This window comes from Chenopodium album, chromosome 20, assembly GCF_948465745.1.
Source record: "Chenopodium album chromosome 20, dcCheAlbu1.1, whole genome shotgun sequence".
Taxonomy (NCBI): domain Eukaryota; kingdom Viridiplantae; phylum Streptophyta; class Magnoliopsida; order Caryophyllales; family Amaranthaceae; genus Chenopodium; species Chenopodium album.
Genome location: NC_137853.1, coordinates 25,712,350 through 25,722,177, shown reverse-complemented (window position 1 = coordinate 25,722,177; position 9,828 = coordinate 25,712,350). Strand labels below are relative to the sequence as shown.

Genomic DNA, 9,828 nt, shown 5'->3' with positions numbered 1-9,828 from the left:
ACCTCCTCCTTGTATATATATAGTTATTTCTACCTATTTTTAGAAAGTTAGTTTTTAGTTTTAGATTGAATTTGATAGTTAGTTTTTGGGAGAATTTTAGAGAGAGAAACTCAAGAACTAGAGAGAGAAACTCATGATCTTTGGTGTTTGTTCAAGAATTCATCATTGTATTTGATCTTTTGATCAAGGTTTTGTAAGGATCTTCTTTCTAATTTCAATACAAGTTTGATTTTAGTTGATTTCTTTAGCTTTTCATGTTGTTGATGATTGATTTGGTTAATGATTGAATTTTGATTGATTTTGATTGATTGTTGGTTTAATCTTTGATTTCAAGTATGTTGATGATGAAATTGATGATTGTTGTAGTTTTGATCTCAATTCCTATGGCTAGTGAGTGGTTTCCTAGCTAGGGAAATGGTGAAGCATGTATGAATGATGGAATAGTGTAATTTGGGGATAATTGATGGAGTTGATGATATGATTAAATTTGGTTGATATTTCATGTGAATGTGTGTGATTAATTGAGGTTTGGCCATCTTTGATTAATACACTAGATTGCATTGTAAGCTTGCTATGATACGGACCATTGATTAGTAAACTTGCAATTTCACGATTGAGGTGCTTTGTGACGTTCCCTAGGTAGTGTTTAGCGTAGTTGACGCTAGTTAGACCTCTAGGTGAATCACCTTAGTATGCTCTTTTGGATACATGATGATTTTCCTTCATATCGCTTGACTTAGTCGGTTTGACCTCCCAAATTACCGTTTCCATTATGATTGCATGTGGATCCATTGCCCTAGTGTCTTAGATTGATTTTATACAAGTTTTGCATTACCTAGTTTAGCCTAGTTCAACCTCAAACCCCTTCTTGACTTCGAAATAGCTTGATTTAGGCATCGTGCACTTGATATCCATTCCCTTGGGTTCGACCTTGACTTACCACTACGCTAAATAGGGGTTAGTTAAGTTACAAATTTTGTTTGATAGGGTGGGGTGGTAGCCCAACGACCTACCGTTCTCCTTCCCATCATAAAGTTAGATCTCGATGAGGTTCGAGACGAGCAACAAATGGATGTGGATAACACTACATCAGAGACGAAGGCACATGAAATCAGCTAATTTGATAAAACATGTGTCGAAGCAAGCTAATTCAATTAGCGAGACTTCTATCGTCCTACTAGAATGAAAGGCTTCAAAGAATTGAAGAGAATAATTCTATTGTCGCTCATACCTATCGTAGGTTACTTAGGATCAAAACAAATAGTTTGTTGAAATTCTAGTAAAATATGGATTCTAAAATTTTCCTATTGGAATGGTTGGAACCCGTACCTACAAGCAAGCTTTGGACAAGCGCCAACTCAGGAAGTGGCTTAAAGCCATGAAATCCAAAGTGAACTCCATGTCTATGAAGATGTGTTAGTCCATGATAGTCTTACAACTGGGATCAAACCTGTTAAGCAATGTAGGCCTATTCGGATTATTCTAGTCACGGAGATCAAAAATCACCTTCATGAAATGTAATTGATGGATGGTATGTCGTATATGATACAACCTAAGAGTTTTGAAATCCAGAAATTCCTAAAAAGTTTTGCAAACTACAGAAATACATTCATGGATTGAAGCAAGCATCAGGGAGTTGGAACATTCGTGTAGATTAGGCAATCAAACAGTTTGATTACCTTGGTAGAACGAAAGGGAACCTTATATAGACAAGGAGTTTAGTGGGAGCAATTGGTCATCTTATTCTTGTATGTAGTTGACATACAATTCATATGAAATGATATATCAATGCTTGAATCAGTTAAGCAGTGGTTAGAAAGATTGTTTCTATATGAAAGACTTAGGAGATGTTGAATACATATTGGGAATCAAAATCCACAAAGTGAATCTTGAAGGATGATTGGACCTAATCAAGAGACTTATATTGATAAGATTCTTGACAAGTTCAAGATGCAAGACTCTAAGAGAGGATCTCTTCCCATGTTTCATGGTATTACACTTAGTAAAACTCAGTGCCTTCAAAAGCTAGTAGAGTTGAGTTGTATGGATAGTGTACCTTATACTTTTGCAATAGGGTCCGTTTTATGTGCCATGAAATATACAAAGCAAGTTGTTACATATGACTTGTGCATGTGTATCAAGTTTCAAGCAAATACAGAATGAGCATACGGAGAGTTACCATGAACATATCCCTTCAATACTTGAGAAGCACTAAAGGAATTCCTCTAGCTATGGTGTTAAAAGATAATTTAAGAAAGTTGTCAAAAGGTTACACGAATGCAAGTTTTCCAAACAGGTAAGATGATTCTAGATGATGATCTATATACATATTTGTGTCTGGATGGAGAAGTGACAGTGAGCATGAAGAGTTCAAAGTAGAGCACTGTTGCATACTCAATGTCAGAATATGTGTATTGAGCTATAGTAAGATAGTTAGAGAGGAAGTTCGGATTAAAATGTCATGTTACTAAAGGGTCACCTTTGCCCAAGAACAAAGGAGCCAGGGTCTTATCACAAATCCAAACAAATAGATTTGAGATATCACCTCAATTATGAGATCATTGACCAGCGGGAGGTCATGTTTTGCAAAGTGGGAGATTGAAGGAGTTATGTCTTCGTCGTGTGCAATTACTAGATATATATAAATGGATCAAATTATGGAGATAATTAAGTTTGTACATTTGGGTCGTCGTTATATCATAGCTAGAGGTAATAACGATCTTTGGACTAGTAAAATAGCCCAAAGACCAATTGGACAGATCCTATAAGGTCACACAAAGGGGCTTGATCGAGCATTAGAGAACGAGGCCCATCATGGGCCTCATCACTCTAGGTGGCCAGCCATATGGAGGATTAGAAGGAGTTTTGGGCTTCATGCCCTAGTCTACTTATAATGAGATTATAAATAGACTAAGTGCCTATGTTTGCAAGTAAGGAATTAAGTGATCAGTAAGATCAAACCCGAATTAGCAAACACGAAACCCAAACCCTCTCATAGTCCTCTCTCAAGGCTTTCTCCTCCTCCTCAGCGCACGGTGGTGTCTCGTGGTGGTGGTGGTTCGTGCGGTGGTCGGTTGTTTGTAAAGGTGGTGATCGCGGTTTTCCTTAATCACTCGACCAATCTAGTATTGGTGGACGGCTCGTTCGAATGTCGTGGACTGAGTAGAGGAGCTACACTTGGGACTCTATTCTCTCCCTGATTTGCCTCTCAAATAGCTACGTGGAATCCACGCATCAAAGATATGATTATGTGTCTTGTTTGTTATGCATGCGATTCTTGGATTAGGTGCTTTATGAATATGATTCATGTTATTTCCGCTACGTAGTACCTAATAAACTCCTACAGAAGGGACCCCGACAATAAGAAAGAATCAAAGTGGTGAAGCTATCAACCCTATGTCAACAATGAAATTCGTCCAGCATATGTTGTCGCACTAGAGGATGTTGTCAAATTAAAGAAAGGAGAAAATCTCCTTTTCTTTCAAACTACATATTGTCATTTTTGAAGGTTCGCACCTTCACCCATAAATCTAATATCTTGAGGTGAACCTGCATTTACAAATTGAGGGAGTTATTGGCATCCAAGCAGTGACAGATTTACAGTGGGGCCTGGGTGGCACAAGCCCCACCAAAATCAGTTTTTTTTGTTTTTTTTTTTTTTTAAAAAAAACCTATAAAAGGCCCAATTTAATAGTTTAAATATAATTTTTAATGCAATATAGGGATACTAACTAGCTTTGTTTCATTGGTAATGCACTTACCTTATATTTGGTCTTAGGTTCAATCCTTTAAACAAGCATTTTCTTATTAATTTTTTTTTCGTTCTAAGTGCCCTTCAAAACTAAAATTTCTACACCCGCCACTGCATCCAAGTCGATTCTCACAAAAAGTGAGAGTCCCTAACCATGAGAATTTGTTGAAGAAATCGTTAAGCTTAATGGAAGAGGATCAAATCAAACCCAAACTTCAAGAGAAATAGAATGGCGAAGAGGTAAGGAACCCCCCCACCCCCTCTCCTAAGTGAGTAAAGAGGTAAAGGACATGTAATGCATCAAGCCTAATTCAAAGTGTTAAAGATTAAGTGATGAGAAGACAAAAAAATGGTCCGTATACATGAGTGAGGAAGAGAAAGGCAATAACAATGCTTCAGAAGGCGAAGCAGCCCGTATTGAGGAATGAGGAGACAACGATCAAGAAACTCGTTAAGCCTGAAAGATGCAGTCAACTATGCTTTTAGATCAAGGAAGAAGATGAGGAAAGCAAACATCATCTCATCCACCATTCATGCAAGAAGTAAGAAAAAATGGATACTCAAACCCCATCAGACCAAGTTTATCATGTTAGGGAAAGTCATTAGGGTACTCGGGTTCATGTCATAATGTTTTTAAGGGTCAATGTTCAAGTCGTGTCAAGATTAGGACTCATTACTTCCTAAGAGTTTTGGCTAGGAAAGAGGTCTAGTGTTTTGTTTGTTTGTTTGTTTTTGGGAAAAGTTTTGTGAGAGGAAAGATAAAATAATTATTCTCCTCTCATGGTCACCCCTTAAACCCCCTACTACTTTTTTTTATTATTATATCTTTCCTCTCACATTCATTACTTTTCAATAAACTATTAATCCCACTATCTTTCTTTTACAATTTTTATTACTCCAACTACCCCACTTACCTCTTATTTTATTCAAGTCAATTAAATTGCCTAAAACTATGTGCCGATCAAACTGTAACACTTAAAAAAAGACGAGGGAGTAGCTCAAATACTTACTACTACATAAAATAATTTAGGGAGACTTTGTATTAATTAATTAATGACTTGATATTGAACTATTTATTTTAATCATAATTTTGAAGACTATTATTTATATTAAAGCTTTTTTTTTATTTTTATAATCGTATTAGGCGTTAAAAAATAATGTAATATAATTCGAATTTTCGAATCGAATCCAAATAATCGAATTTTTTATTCGGATTGGATTATGAGATAAATTCAGATCAGATCGGATTGAAAAATTGAAAACCGAATTATATTTCAAATTGGATCGGATTTGGACTAAGTCCAAACCGAAAACCAACGGATACCCCTACTCTTTTCTTATAAATATATGTAGGAGACCGTAAAAATAAAAGTGTAGCAACCAAAAAAAACTGATGATGTACATGACAATTTATTTTTTTAAATATATTGGTAAAAAAAAAAAAGTGCATTTACCAATTTGATCACGAATTGTATATTTGTATGAAGAGATAAAAAAAATTAATTAAAAAAAATTTGATTTGAATAATCCAACCTTTAAGCAATTCATTTTTAATAATCCGACCTTTTGATTATACATGAATAATCCAAGCTTCATATCCCATTCTATTCTATCAGGCCAAACCGGTCACTAACCTACAACACTAGGTTACTTCGCCACGTGTCGTGTTTTGATTCGTCTAACCATTTATTTTTAAATTTTTTATTTTTTTTACTTTAAAATAAAAATGTTTTTTTTTTCAATTTTCTCCCTTCCTCCAATAAATCCGGCAACCATGGCCATCACCACCTTTTTTCCGGCCACCCTCCCTTACCAGCCAGGTAGCCACGCACCCTGCCTTTCCGGCCACAACCCACCACGAACCAGTCATAACCCCAACCCCACCCGAATATGGCCAAAACCCACCTGAAATCGGCCACAACCAACCGGAAAGTTGAAGACCAACCACAACCCCATCCGAAAACAACCACAACCCACCAGATTCCGGTCGCAAACCCACCGAAAAACCCTCACCCCGGAACCAAACACCCCCAAAACACCCACCTTGTAACCGGAAAACCTATAACCCCCACCACAAACATCGACAACACCCAAAACCCTCTCCCCTCTCACTGGCACTGTTAGAAATTCCCTTCCCTTACACTAGTGCAAAGCGCAACCCTCATTCGGTAGCAACCACAAGCAACCGTCACAAATTATCCCCGCTGCTTCCTCACCAGCGCCACCAACTGCAATCCATTTCGCAACCCCTCGCGCAGCGGGGTTGGGTGGTTGACGGGGAGATCGAGTAGGAGAGCGGAGAGGAAAGGGAAGGGCTGGAAGAGTACATGGGTGGCAGAGGGGAAGTGGAGGATGGCTGGGAGGAGGAGGAGGAGGAGAGAGAAAGAATTTTTATTTTTATTATTTTTCCTTTATTATGTAAAAAACTGAAAAGAAAAAAAAATTACTTGAAGAACAGGTAACCGGTCATCTTGGCCTAATAAAAAAGAATGGAATATAAAGCTTAGATTATTCATGTATAATCAAAAGGTCGGATTATTAAAAATGAATCGCGTAAAGGTTGGATTATTCAAATTAATTTTCCAAAAAAAAATCGTGTAAACCTCTCGCATAATTTGGCTGTAGAGAATTCAGATTTAGGTCTCAAGACTTTGCCTTTCTGGCATTCTGCACTGATTGAATTCATACCATCACAATTCACAATCATCATCTTCTTCCTCAATTCGAACAATCAAAACCACTTACAAATTCCCTTTACCTCCATTTTTCCACCCAAAAAACCTTATAATCTTCTCCCAAAAACTTTAACACTCAATCATGAATTCCCCACAATTCTAAAATACCCCATCGAATCAAAATCATCATCAGAAAAAGCTCAAACCAATTTATCAATGGCGAATTCATCAATAATGGACTCATTCTTCCAACGCTCATTAGATGATTTAATCAAAGGAATTCGACTTCATTCCCCAGAATCATCAACACCCCTTTCATCTTTCCTCTCAAAAGCCATTGAAGAAATTCGCCGCGAAATCAAATCAACAGACCCACAAATGAAATCCACTGCAGTTCTCAAATTAACTTATCTTCACTCAATTTTTGGGTTTGAAATTACTTGGGCTGCTTTTCATGTAGTAGAAGTAATCAGTTACCCTCAATTCAATCTCAAACGAATTGGGTATTTGGCTGCTTCTGCTACTTTCAATGAATCTACTGAAGTTCTTCTTCTTGTTACCAATCAATTCAGGAAAGATCTTTCCAGTTCTAATGATTTTGAGGTCAGTCTTGCTCTTCAATGTTTATCAGTTATTGGTACGCCTGATTTGTGTCGTGATTTGTGCAATGATTTGTTTACATTGTTATCTAGTACTAGACCTTATGTTAAAAAGAAGGCGATTGGTGTTTTTCTGAGAGTTTTTAACAAGTACCCAGATGCTGTTAGGGTGTGTTTTAAGAGATTAGTTGATAATTTGGAGAGTACTGATCCTCAGGCTGTTTCGGCCGCTGTTGGGGTGTTTTGTGAGCTTAGTTTACGGGACACGAAAACGTATTTGCCATTAGCGCCCGAGTTCTATCGAATTTTGCTTAATTGTAAGAATAATTGGGTGTTGATCAAGGTGTTGAAGATGTTTGCTAAGTTGGCATTGTTAGAGCCTAGGTTAGGGAAGAAGATTGTTGGTCCGATTTGTGAAATTATGCAACGGTCCATGGCGAAATCGTTGGTTTTTGAGTGTATACGAACAGTTGTGAGTAGCTTGAGTGATCATGAGTCTGCTGTTAAGCTTGCTAGTGTGAAGATTAAGGAGTTTTTGACTGAGGATGATCCTAATTTGAAGTACCTTGGTTTACAAGCGCTTTCTGATTTAGCTACGAAGCACTTGTGGGCTGTGTTGGAGAACAAGGATGTTGTGCTTAAGTCTCTTAGTGATGTAGATACTAATATTAAGCTAACTTCGTTGCGCCTTCTCATGTCTATGGTGTCGGAGGATAATGTGGCTGAGATTACCAAGGTTTTGGTTAATTATGCCCTGAAGTCTGACCCTGAATTTTGTAATGAGATCCTCAGATCGATACTGGTCACTTGCTCTAGGAATTATTATGAGATTGTTTTTGATTTTGATTGGTATGTATTGCTTCTTGGGGAAATGGCTAGGGTTCCACATTGTCAATCAGGGGATGAAATCGAGAACCAACTTGTTGATATTGGTATGAGAGTAAAGGATGCCAGACCTGAGCTAGTCAAGGTAGGCCGGGACCTATTAGTTGATCCTGCATTACTTGGTAACCCTTTCTTACACGGGATATTATCTGCTGCCGCATGGGTTTCTGGTGAGTATGTTGAGTTTTCAAATAACCCATGTGAACTGATGGAGGCATTGTTGCAGCCACGTACAAATTTACTGCCACCGTTAGTAAGAGCTGTCTATATTCAGTCCACATTTAAGGTTTTAGTGTTTTGCCTTCAGTCTTATCTCTGGCAGCGAGATGGAGTGAATGCTTCTTCCATTGCTGATGATATGACATCTTTAAGCTTTGAATCAAAGTCTGGATTGCAATGCCCTGAAAGCCAAGATAAGTCAATACATGAAGCTGTTCCAAATTCTGAGCAAATGCCTGAGTCTGCAGTCGAACAATCTTATTCTTGGTCATTTGGTGAATATGGCATTGAAGATGCTGTGCAACAGAAACCCACTTTATCATTGCCTGAGAGAGAAACTTCATCCCAAGAGGCAGTTGTTAAGCTGTTAAATATGACAGAAACAGCTCTAAGACCATTATTATGGAGCAATGAAGTGGAATTACAAGAAAGGGCACGGAACATTCTTGGAGTTGTGCATTTAGTAAAGGAAGATGTTCTTCATTGTTCTGGACATCATGTTGACAAATCAGGGAAGAAAGATTTTGAAGTTTCTGAAATCACTAAACTCTTTGATGATCTTTTTGTGGAAGAGCTTGGTCCAATCCCAGTAGCTGCTCAAGCAAGAATTCCTGCACCTGATGATCTTACTCTTAAAGACAATCTCGCTGATTTGGACTTGATTTATAGCGACATTCAGCTAAATCCACCGACTACATTTAGTCTTGGAACTTCTCGTTCCAGTGAGAAAGATGATTGTATTCTTTCTAATGGCCAAGGTACTGAAGATGTAGATTTGTCAACAATATCCGGATCTCTGCTTGCACAGCATCGTAAAAGACATGGGTTATATTATCTTTCTTCAGAAAAGGATGATACAGTTTCTAATGATTACCCTCCCGCTATTGAAAGTAAAAATCTGGACAAGAACGACAATGAAGTGAATGATCTCGTGAAATTGACTGATCAATCACTTAAACTTAAGAAAAAACCAAATCATGCTAAGCCTAGGCCAGTGGTTGTCAAACTGGATGAAGGTGAAAATTTCATACCTGCAAAAAAGTTAGACATTACAGATGATTTGCTTTCTGGTGCTGTGAGGGATGTTCTTTTAGGAAATGAAGAAGTGTCAACTTCATCAAAATATAGTGAAGCTGATAAGCAACTTGTCGAAAGAAAAGGAAAGGAAACACTTGTCATTGACGGTCCTCCTAATCTGAGAGAACAGTCTGTTGCTGTAACCTCTGAGGTTGGGAATTCTAGTTCTAGAAGAAGCAAACATAAAAAAGAGAGACGACACCATAGCCAAGGTGAGAACGGTGAAGGGAAAGAAAGAAGTCAAAAGGAAAAGAAAAAGAGCAGTCGTCACCGTCATAGCAAACACAAAGCAGAAGAGAAACAGGGCAGCTCAAACAATGCCTCCATACAAACACAACAAATCCCTGACTATTTGCTATAGCATGAAACTTTGGAATGATTTTTGTGAATCCATACCTTGGTTTATTCAAAACAAACAAGTTTTTTTTTTTATCTCTTGGAATATTAAGGTGTGTTTTTGTGATGGTCTTTTCTTAGATTTTGTCATGAAATTTTCATCTCACAGTGTTTGTGTTATTGTGTTGCTATCTCATGTAATCTATTCATTTAATTATTTTCTTCACAAAAAGTTTATAGTTCGTCAGTGTTCGATTTCTGTTGTGGCCGACGTATATACTTAATT

The 9,828-nt window shown here is 37.5% G+C and overlaps 1 pseudogene; it reads left to right on the top strand.

Moving 5' to 3' along the window:
- The first annotated feature begins 6,387 nt into the window (after positions 1-6,387).
- LOC145597895 (AP-3 complex subunit delta pseudogene) lies at positions 6,388-9,828 on the top strand (annotated as a pseudogene).